The sequence below is a fragment of the Ochotona princeps genome, chromosome 4 (genome assembly GCF_030435755.1).
Source record: "Ochotona princeps isolate mOchPri1 chromosome 4, mOchPri1.hap1, whole genome shotgun sequence".
Classification (NCBI taxonomy): domain Eukaryota; kingdom Metazoa; phylum Chordata; class Mammalia; order Lagomorpha; family Ochotonidae; genus Ochotona; species Ochotona princeps.
In genome coordinates this window covers 88,210,019-88,221,716 of record NC_080835.1, presented here as the reverse complement: position 1 = coordinate 88,221,716, position 11,698 = coordinate 88,210,019, and positions in this window count along the sequence as shown.

Below are 11,698 nucleotides of genomic sequence, written 5' to 3'. Positions count from 1 at the left end.
CAGTTGGGCTCATTCAAGTATTTTTTCTGCCTTATATTGTATCGCCTTGTCTTGGTATGTAGGCTTTTAGTTTTGCTAACAACTGATCAAAATCTATGCAGCACATTTGATTTAGCTACACTTAACAGTCAGTGATGGGGCAACGCCCTGTGTTCTAGGGTACATATCCACCTTTGGTGCTGGCAGCCATATGACTCCCAGTCTGGGTCCTACTGCTTTACTTCTGATCCAGCTCCCTGCTTTTGGCCTGGGCAAACAGCAGATGATGGATCAAGTCCTTGAGTCTCTGAATCAGCAGAGCGAAGATCTTTATCCATGCCTCTGTTCTCTGTAACTCTGACTTTCAAATAAACAGAAAATAAATGATTTCAAAAACAAGTCAACCAATTTCTTGGGGAAAAAAATAGCTGCTGCATTTCTGAATAAGAAATTGAAAACGCAACCCAAGTATCTATGTAACTGTGTCACATAATACAATGTAATTACTGAAGTTAAATAATAAATAATTAAAAAAAAAAAAAAAAAAAAAAAAAAAAGAAATTGAAAACGCTGTAAATGATCACCTACTGATTCCCAAGATAAACATCAGCATGATACTAAAATCAGAAGTAGAGCCTGGACTTGAACCTGGGCATTAAATATGGATGCAGGCGTCCCAACCTAAGCTTAACTGCCACACCAAAACCAGTAGGTGATCACACAAGTAGTTGGGTACCCATTACCCAAGCACAAGACCCAGAGTGAGTTCCCAGATTCCACTCCCACATGTCCCACTCCTGGCTTTTACTGACATCCAGGGAGAGAAACAGCAGAGGGCAGAATCTCAATCTCTGTCTCTCTGTCTCTCTCACAATCTTTCATATAATAAGTAAATTTTTAAAAACACATTTGAATAACCAGTATAATAAACATTTAACATATAAAAATCAAATAAGAGCATTTAATTTAATATTTGTATTTGCTTCTCCTATTCCTTGGGTGCCTTTATTATAAAAAGAAAAAGAAAGAAAGAAAAGGTGGAACATATGTTCCATATGCCTATGAATCAATTAAATTAATGTTTGCTGCTTCGGTTTGATGTTAATGTTATTCTGTTTATATAAATTGGAAATTGTGAATTGAAAAAATCATGCTGGCCATCTGGAATATTTTGTGCTTAATCCTTATGACATCTGTTAATTTCCAACACTTGGATGGAGGAGTAGGAAAGAGAGAAGTCACTTATTAAAGCCCTTAAGGTTATGTTAATTTCTTTCTGTCAGAAATCATTAAGCTATACACAAAGTGTATGTATGTTTGCATACACATCTTGAAATAATGAAATATAGTGAAATATACAGAATCTTAGTATGATTTTTCGTAATCTTTACTGTCTTCTTGAATAATAATAATTATGATAACATATACATGTTTAGGAAGCCGATAAAATAAATCTTCTTTTTCAATATTTTGTCATCAAATAATACATTACCACCCATCAACCAAAACAATAATAATAAATCCCTGTGCAATCAGTATCCACTGTAAAACTGATTTAAATGCTGCAATTCGGTGAGTTGTTTCTGTCACTTATTTAGGGACCCTCAATAAAGCCGCAACTAGTGAAAGCGCCATTTTTAGGGAATAGGTGAAAGCAAGCATTTGAGGCTTAATTATTCTCGATACTGTGCTTGATCAAACACCACCTAAATGCAGGCTCTCTCATTAACTTCAGAAGCTTAAGTAAGAGAATGCCAGCCAGTTCTACAATCTACATTTCACATTCTTTGTGTGGCCTCAGAGGAGTTAACACTCTGCAGCCACAGGAAGATTGTCACAAGAGTCTCATATGGCAACAAGCAAATAAAATATAAAGAAACAAAAACAGTGATGGGAAAGGAGTGATACCAGCCGTCCTTCCCCCACAGAAATAAGAACTAACCAAACACAGACCGCTGTCCAACCAGAAGAGTCTTCAGGGGCCATTTAAAGACTGATACGACGCAGTGAGGTAAAAAGCTCAACATTCACACAAAACAAGTCAGTGAGAAGCACAGGTGAGATAACAGGAGGGAGTTTAGGAACAAATATGATGAGCCTATTGGTGCCAGATGCGCGGGCGGGAACTCCTGGCTCGTGCCAGGGAAATGATGCCCTTTCCCACTGAGGTAACCAGCAGCCATTCCCCCGAGGGAGACGCGCTCAAAAACATTCTCTTCGGTGGGGACCTCAAAGCCACCCTTCCCCAAAAGAGCACACAACCCCACAGAGCCCCGCCGCGCCTCGGCCGCAGGGCCAGCACTGCAGGGCCCAGCCCTGTGGCGGCCCCAGGCTCCCAAGCCGTCCCCACTGCACCCAGGCCCACGCCACGACCCCCTCCGCCACCAGGAACTTACCTGAAGTACCGGAGTCTGTCACGAACTGCAGGACCCACTCAAATTCAGCAAGCCTTGAAACCTCCAACGCTACAAACACTGTCTGGTATGGAGGCCTTCCAGCTGACATTTTCCTCAGACAGCCCCTCGTGCAGTCCCGGGGCCCCCGGGCACTGTAGCTCGAAGTGCGCATGTTCCGGCGGTGAGTTTCCGGGTTCTGCATGCTTGCAGACCCTCCACAATTCAGCAGCCGGGCGTCCCAAGCGCCGACTAGAGCTATGGTCGGGCTGGTCCCCAGTCAGCATTGTTTCTCTGTAAGCCCACCTTTCACACCTCAGCCCCAGGGCCACCATCCCCAAGAGCAGGTCTGCAAGTGAAACGCACTACTAAGAAGTATGCTCACTGGCAAAAACAAGGACACAGTGAAAATTTAAAACGAATACTCCGTTACTGCGATTGTAGTACGTGAAGCACAGGTAGATGTAAAGGTTAAAATAAAAATGAGTACGAAGAATAAAAATCTCAAGTTAGATACAATAAAGACACATTTGTAACATCAGCAGATGTGTGTGTGTGTCAGGAATAAATGTACTTATTAATATCATTAAAGCTAAATTGTTATCAACTGAAAATAGCCTGCTATAATTACAGTAGGTTTTATGTTAACCTTATGGTAATCACAAAGCAAAACATAATAGATACATAAAAGATAACCATAAAAGGAATCAAAGAATAATGCTGCAGAAAAAAATTTAGTCGTGAAGGTAAGATGATAGGAAATGTATGAAGGAATAAATAATCTACAATAAAGCCAGAAAACACTTTTTTATTAAAAGTGGCAGTAGCACATTTATATCTAACAATATTTACCCAGAGAACCTAAAGCAATCCATAGATTTCATATAATCCTTATCAAAATTCCAATGGAAGTTTTTTCACTAAAACAGAAACAATTGTAATATATATCTGGAACAACAAATAATCTGAAATAAATTGAAACATTCTATGTTATACTACCTGATTTCAGAATTGATTACAAATTTGTAATAATCAGCATAGCATTGTGACTACTCAAAAACAGATATTTAATAAAGTAATAGTATGAAATATGTAAGCCAGAAATAAATCCACACTTTTATGTTCACTTGATCATTCACAAGGAAGCAAGATCACACAGTGGAAAAGGATGATAACTTTGGTAAGCGATGCAGAAAGCACTAGATAGCTACCTGTAATGGAATGAGATTAGAACTTTTTCTCAAAACAGATTAACAGAAAAGAATGAAAGCTGACATAGTAGAACTATTGGAAGAATAAGTAGAAATAAAAATCCGCAACTTGGTTTGGACATTGTTTGTTTGTTTGTTTTAAATGTATGTCAGAGCAGGTAGAAGCTCACGGCTCCTGGCTTGGAAATATATTGGCCAAAAGATACAAAACTTCGTCAAAGCAAAACTAATTTCAAGAGATCTGTTGCACATCTTGAAGATAATATTGTATATTTAAGAAATACTAAAAGAGAATTATAACTGTGAGCATCACAAAACAATGCTGAACATGTGGACATTTCAGTACATACACACAATTAACGAAGAAAATTGCACATAATAGATATGTATTTTATTAATTAAAAAGATGCTATCTGCTAGAAATCAAAAGTAGATTTAGCCAAACTGGAGTTTATTTATTGATACTCAGTTCTTACAAGGATAAATTATTACTGTATTCATAAATCAAATCGTTTAGAGTGGAATTAGCTCCTTGTTTAGAAACAAACTTCATGGACAAAAAGAGTAATTACACTAGAACTATATTTATGCTAATGTGGAGCATTAACAAAGCGCCAAGGGTCTCAAAATTCCAAAGTAAAACTGTTTCCAAAGAAACATGCTTTGTTTCTCCTCACCTTGGGCAGGTTAAGCTGAACAACTCCATTACAATATGACCTCTGGGGTCATAAAATTCAAATCAGAGAAACAAGCTAACATCATTTAACTGCCGTCTATTCTTTCACTTACATTTATTTTGAGCTATTTCCCCAGGTTCCGGGCTATGTGGACCATACTCTTAGCTAGATTCCTAACTCTGGTGACTCCAAAAGCTTTTTATTTTGCTGAAATTTTCACATGATATTTATTTTTTAAAGTGATTATTCCTAGGTCTTATCTTAATTGAGCCCCAATCTTGCTTTGCTTCAGCATCACAAAAGAGAAGTTCGGGCCCAGCGCGATAGCGTAGTAGTTAAAGTCCTCGCCTTGAAAGCGCCAGGACCCCATATGGGCACAGGTTCTAATCCCAACTGCCCCGCTTCCCCTCAGCTCCCTTGCTGTGGCCTGGGAAAGCAGTTGAGGATGGCCCAAAACCATGGGACCCTGCACCCACATGGGAGAACCGGAAGAGAGCTCCTAGCTCCTGGCTTTGGATCAGCACAGCACCAGCCATTGTGGTCACTTAGGGAGTGAATCATCGGACAGAAGATCTTCCTCTCTGTCTCTCCTCCTCTTTGTATATCCGCCTGTCCAATAAAAATAGAGAGAGAGAGAGAGAGAAGCTCTAGTTACATCATTAGTTTCCATTACATACAAGGAGAAGATTTTAATGTATTTTGATTTTGAGGTTTCCAAAACTCTGAAAGTAATCTAAAGTTCAAGTTGGGAAGTGAGCATTCTACTACCCATGGACAAACTTGAATAAGCATCAGAAAAAGTGAGGCTATAGTTAGTATCTTTTGTGTGAATGTGGATAAATTTCTTCCCGGAGCACACATCCTACAACTGCAAGCAGGCCATCACATTATTCCATTTAATGGAAAACCTTTCTTTCCCATCCAAAAATCTATTTGGTGATATATAACTTCCAAAACCAAATTCCCAGGAACAGAAGGACCTAATTTCCTATCTGTCTTCCTCATCAAAAGATGTCTCCTGCACTTTATCAAAATAATTCACTGACTTAAGGAAGTGATCCAGCTGGCCTTACACAGCTTGAGTCAGCAAACTGGAGGAGTCAATGGCTTCTCCTACAGGTAAGAACCCCCATGGACATGATTTGGGTAGGGAAATTCCAGTTCTGGGAAGAATGTAACTACCACCTTCATAAACCAACTGGAGCTGATCAATTGGAGTTTTATGGGAATTTGATGATAAAACAGGAAGGCCACCTTGGTTCTAGTCTCACATGAAAGAAGGATTCTCATGCAAACAATGTCAGTAAGCAAACCAAGATCTGTTAAAGATATTAAAGATGGAGACCTCCTATGCAGCATGAATTGGGTATGAGAATGGACTCTAAGATAGAAACACCTAAGGAAATGGTGCAAGTTGTGTCCTGTAAGCACAATTTTGAGAGAGGGAAAAAAATTCATAGGCCAGAACTCCAATCCCTTTTTCTGTTTGTTTTGTTTTTAAGATTTATTTTATTTTCATTGGAAAGTCAGAAATGCATAGAGGAAAATCTTCTTTCCATTCACTCCCCAAACAGCCGCAATGGCTGGAGCTGAGCCGATCTGAAGCTAAGAGCCAGGAGCCTCTTCCAGGTCTCCCATGCAGGTGCAGGATCCCAAGGATTTAGGCCATCCTCCACTGCTTTCCCAGGACACAAGCAGGCAGCTGGATGGGAAGCAGGGCATCCGGGATTAGAACTAGCACCCATATGGGATCCTGGCACTAGCAAGGTGAGAATTTCAGCTGCTAGGTTAACAGGTTACTGCACCAGGTCAGAATTGCAATTCTTTTTGCTTACTCAGAACAAAAAGACCATCAGAAGTGTGAGACTGATGGAGTTCTGTTTCTATTCATAGGATAAGCTGAAAAGGCAGGCACCTTCTCACTTCCTCAGGATAAATATTCGAAAAGAGGAGGAATGACTCTTCAATCATGCAAGATAGTTTTGAGGAGACAGGCCCTTTTCTTTCCTTTAGAGCAAGAACAATCACAAAATGTTCTAACCTTTTTGCTGTTTTGTAGCAAAATTGAAAATTTGGAGAAGAGGGATTTGCATTTCAATAGGGGCTACATCTGGCTGCCCAGTTGGCTTTAATCCTTAGGATAAAACCAGAAGCCTGGAGGAATTTGTCTTTCCAAAGAGTTTTAAGGAGAGAACGAAGATTCTACATTTGCAAATGAAAATTTAACCAAGGACCACGACCCTAACTATCTTAGGAAAGGAAGGTCACCAGCTCTAGCAACTTAGACCTGAGCTGCTTGCATACCTCCCAGTCCCAATTTCAATACATAAGAGCCTTCACCCCTACCTCCTCAAAGAACCCAGAAATTAAGCAATGGCCACCTGTCTCCTTGTGCTTTGCAATAAATAGCTCCTTTCTTCCACCACCTCAATGTTAGTGATTGTCTTTCTCCAAAACGGCAAGCGGACTCAGAGGATTCTACAACAGTGCCTCCAACCAGTTAGAGGTGCTTACTGTTCAAAAACATATCTGTGACTGCAAGGTTTTTTTTTTCCTCTCTGCTCTTGTTTTTGATTCTCCTGACACTAATGCATGACAATTGAGTTGAAAAATTAAGACTTTTAAAAATATTTATTATTTGAAAGGCAAAGATACACAGAGAGAACATAGATCTTCTAAACACAGGTTCACTCTACAAATGGTTGCAAGTCAGGGCTGCACCCATTGGAACCTAGTAGGGAGGACTTTTTTCTAGGTCTGCCACATGGGCGAAGGATTGCAAGAACTAGGCCATCCCCACTATTTTCTCAGGCCTTTAGCAGGGAGCTGGATCAGGAGTGGAACAGCCAGCACTCAAACTGGTACTGAGATGGGATATTGGCTGCATATCCAGAAGTATTAGACTGTTATGCCATGGTGATGACCCCCAAAATTAAGATTTTTTTAAAGAGTTTATTGTAGTTTATTATGCAAATTATTCTACGTTTTAAGTAGTTTTCAATACTTTAAATGAAAAAGTCAGGATGATAGAGTATCATGCTTAATAAGGTCTATAAGAATTAATACCCCTTAAAATAATTATTTTTGACCACTGTACTGCTCACTCAGGATAGTCATGCAAACACAGACATTTCAATTGTAAGCTAACTTGAATTTCAAATTCTGTACCTGTAAAAGGAGACTGATAAAACCTACTGTGCACTTAATCTGTGTTATATGAATTGACACTTACTTGTTCTAGGGGACTTTAATCAATTTAACTATAAGCCCCTTTATAATATTCTAAGTTGAATGGACTTTGCAGTTTCAAGACAACTAGAAATGTCTTCAACTTTAATAATAGTTTGCTATTGGGCCCGGCGGCGTGGCCTAGCGGCTAAAGTCCTCGCCTTGAACGCCTCGGTATCCCATATGGACGCCGGTTCTAATCCTGGCAGCTCCACTTCCCATCCAGCTCCCTGCTTGTGGCCTGGGAAGCAGTTGAGGATGGCCCAATGCATTGGGACACTGCACCCACGTGGGAGACCCAGAAGAGGTTCCAGGTTTCCGGCTTCGGATTGGCTCGCGCCGGCCGTTGCGGCTCACTTGGGGAGTGAATCATCGGACGGAAGATCTTCCTCTCTGTCTCTCCTCCTCTGTGTATATCTGGCTGTAATAAAAAATTAATAAATCTTAAAAAAAAATAATAGTTTGCTATTGTTGAATGAACATGAATAATAACATGAATAATAAATAAATATATGAAATTTAGCAAATAGATGCACTAGTAACAGTGCCTCTGGAGATTGTTGAGAGTGAAATAGTTACATTTAGAAAGTACACTAAACATCAGAGTAAAAATATGTGTTATCAGTGAAATTCAACGATTAAATTTCCTAAGATAAATTGTCAGCAAAGATGAGTCTCAAAAGACATTAAAATGTACATATATGTTTATTCTACAGGGACAAGAATCAATGTAATATTTATATAACATATAAATATATTATATATATTTAAAGAAAAGGTGTTACATACTTAATTGTAACATACATGTTTTATTTTCTGAAAATTTTATTGAATGAAAACTGGAAACTTCAAAGGAGCAAATCAATAAGCTGACTAGAAAATGGTGCTTTCTGGGTTCTTATTAGTACTTTTTAATTTTTTAAAGTGATATATATAGAGAGAGATCTTCTATCCTCTGGGTAACTGCAGAAATGGCCACAGTGGCTAAAGCTGAGGTCTGAAGCCAGGAGTCTGAAGCTTCTAGGTTTCCTACATGGCTACAGGGTTCCCAAGGACTTGAGCCATCCTCCACTGCTTTTCCAGTTCCTAAGAAGTGAGCTGGATTGGAAAGGGAACAGTTGGGACCCAAACCAGCACCCATAAGGGATGTCAGGTGCTGCAGGTGGTGAATCACCACACAGGCCCCATTAAAGTAGGACATTTAGACCAACCGTTTCAGTATTTATATCACATGGAATCTTGTTAGACATTCGGAATTTTAGGTACCAATCACCAAAAGATCATATTTTACATTCTTTAAAATAAGGAAAGTATAGTACTTAACTGAAAGTGGTTAAGACTCAGTCTCTTGATTTATTTTTGTTTGATTTTTAACATGTATTTATTTTTATTTGAAAAGCAGATTTTGTAGAAAGAAAAGGAAAACAGAGAGAATTCTTCCAAACACTAGTTCACTCCCCAAATGCCCTCAGTGGCCAGAGCTGTGCTTAACCAAAGTCATGAACCAGGAACTTCATTTGAGTCTGTTATGAGAGTGCAGGGATCTAAGGACTTGAGCCATCCTCAGCTGCTTTCCCAAACCGTAAACAGGGAAGTGTGTCAAAAGTCGAGCACTTGGGACATCAAGCAAAGCACTTATGTGATGCTTGTTGCATAGACAGAAGATTACCCTGCCGTGTCAACCCCCAGAGTTTGCCTTTTAAGTACATATCCTGATATCATTGCACAAATTCCAGAATTTGTGAATACTTGCAATGGTAGAAATGTGTCATCATCTAGCCACAATTTATGAAATATAGCTGGTAAGTTAAACTTCTTTTTCCTTCTTATCTATAAGTTCCAGAAAGGCATTCATATGAAATATCATAGCTTCTTATGGAGGAAATTCTGTGAATACAGTAGATGGATTTGAACATGTTGTGCAGTTGTATTTTTTTTAAAGATTTATTTATTTTTATTGGAAAGGCGGATATACAGAGAGGACAGACAGAAAGATCTTCCGTCCAATGATTCACTCCCCAAGCGGCCACAATGGCTGGAGCTGAGCCAATCCGAAGCCAGGAGCCTCTTCCTGGTCTCCCATGCGGGTGCAGTGTCCCAAAGCTTTGGGCCATCCTCGACTGCTTTCCCAGGCTACAAGCAGGCAGCCAGATAGGAAGCAGGGCCACCGGGATTAGAACCAGCAACCATATGGGATCCCGGCGCGTTCAAGGTGAGGACCTTAACCACTACGTTATCGCGCTGGGCCCAGTTGTATTTTTTATTAGCCGATAATCTTCACATTTTGTCCATTTGTTTATTGTAATGTTTCCTGGGCCGCCACTGTGGTGCAATAGACTAAGCTTCTGCCTACATTGCCAGCATTCTCTCTATACACCAGCTCAAATTCTGGCTACTCAACTTCCAATCCAACTCTTTGCTTATGGACTGGAAAAGCAGTGGAGGATGGCTCAGGTCTCTCAGCCACTGCATCCACGTGGCAACTCCAGAAGTTCCTGGCTGCTGGTTTCAGATCAGCCCATCTTCTATTGTGTCCATTATGGGAGTGAACCAAAGGATGAAAGACCTCTTTTCATGTTGTTTCCTTCTTCTCTCTGTAACTCTGCCTCTCAAGCAAAAATAAATCTTTCTTAAAAAGTCCTGTGCATTTGTATCTATGGGCAAGATAAAAATTTAATCACTAAGTTTGCCAAGTTTGAGAAAAAGTCATAGGCTACAATTTCTTTAACACTTGCTTCAGAGGCAAATGCTAAAACAAAAATTCCTAGCAATGTGCTTTTGATGAGTCAGAATTTACCACTGGATTTCCAGAACTATGCTTTTGATCAGTCCTGCGTTATAAAGATTGTGAAGCATTGAGCTATTTCTTTAGTGAGCTTATTAAAAAAGCAGGGGGTACCCCAAGTTCTTTTTCAATTTCAAATGTCTGCTTTCAATTTGAAATATCTATAAGATAACTATTGAATACATTAAGGGAGGAGTCCTAACATCTCCCTCATCTAACACATCTAAGGGTGTAAAGTTCTTTGCTGTATTTTTTTTGTTTTTAAAGATTCATGTATTGGGTTGGGTTGGGTTGAACTAGGCTTCAGTGCCCATTGGCATGGAGGAGAGCTGAATGGGATGTGGGACAAACTGCACTAGCCTGCTATTCATATTGGCAAACATGGGAACCAAGGCATGGGGCAGACCTGCTAGGGGTTATTGGGAGTTGCCCCAACAAGGCTGTAGCTCCCACTAGGTTGCGTGAAGGCTGAGTGTGTGGTGGGCAGAATCAGTCTGAACTGCAACACCCATTGGTTCATGTGGAAGACAAGGCTGGAAACAGAACTGACCCAGCAATTGCAACCACCAGCATATGCATAAGCTGATTGGGGCGATGGACTGTGCCAGATCCTGTATTGGCATGCACACAGAAAATCAGGTCTGGGATCACCTCAGATGAAGTTTCTTTGGCGGTCCCTCCAACTGCTGAACTCAGAACTCCAACCGTGAGGAGAATTGCAGGTTCCATTACCTGACCATGAAATGCATTTTTCAAAGCTGAGTCTCCTTAGAGGCTCAGACGAAACAGTAGACAGCATATCCAAGTGCCCGTGGAGGATATGGCAGTCCATTAGAACCTGCAGAGGATACCTGGTACCTCAACAGAAGATAGAGGACAGAAGAAATCACTCATCTACCCTAGCCAAGTGTTGCCAGTAAAAATTTGGGGAAACAGAGACTCTAAGTTGGACTATGTCAGCCAGTGGATTCTGGAGAGATTTCATCGTGCTTGAAATGGCAAGATTGGCAGCAATTCAGAACTATTGCATTATCAAAACTACTTGAGCAGTGCCCTCGGAGAATGTCCCATGGTGGGGATCCTGGGATGTATGGGAGACTGGGTGTGACTTCTCCTTTTATCTCTCCACTTACACCAGTACAGGAAAAAAAATGTGGAAACAGTGGTCTTACCCACTTTCCTGTAGCCCTTGACCCTCTATGACCTAATCAACTCTGTAAAGATTATCGAAATGAAATAATAATTTTAAAAAGATCTGTATATTTTTATTGGAGGGCAGATAAACAGACAGAGGGAGAAACAGAGAAAGATCTTCCATCCTTTGGTTTACTCCCCCAAGTGACCTCAAGGCCAGAGCTAAGCCTACCTGGAGCCAGGAGCCAGTAGCTTCTTCTGAGTCTTCCATGTGGACACAGGGTCCCAAGG